This window comes from Leptonotus elevatus, chromosome 1 (assembly GCF_054856555.1).
Source record: "Leptonotus elevatus isolate MCC_2025b chromosome 1, RoL_Lele_1.0, whole genome shotgun sequence".
In the NCBI taxonomy this organism is placed as follows: Eukaryota; Metazoa; Chordata; class Actinopteri; order Syngnathiformes; family Syngnathidae; genus Leptonotus; species Leptonotus elevatus.
Window position 1 is genome coordinate 38,255,132 of NC_141239.1, and position 297 is coordinate 38,255,428.

Sequence of the window (297 nt, forward strand, 5' to 3'; positions counted from 1 at the left end):
GAGGGCTATGGTTTCATTCAATTCATTTATGAATATAGCAGCCCCTGTAATAAATAAAACACTTTGACAGCAGAAGTCAAAAGACTGATGGAAGGGTTGACGTACAAATAACGACAGCGGTGGCGCTCCATAACGAGACTCTTCTTTCGTTACAAGGATTCAGCAAGGCTAAAATGCCCCCCCCTCCCCCCAATTTAGCCACATGGATCTTCATAAAAAAATATTTTTTTTTGTGACAATCACTTGTCCCTTAATGTGGTGCGACCCCCCCCCCCCCCTCTTCTTTACAGACTTGCG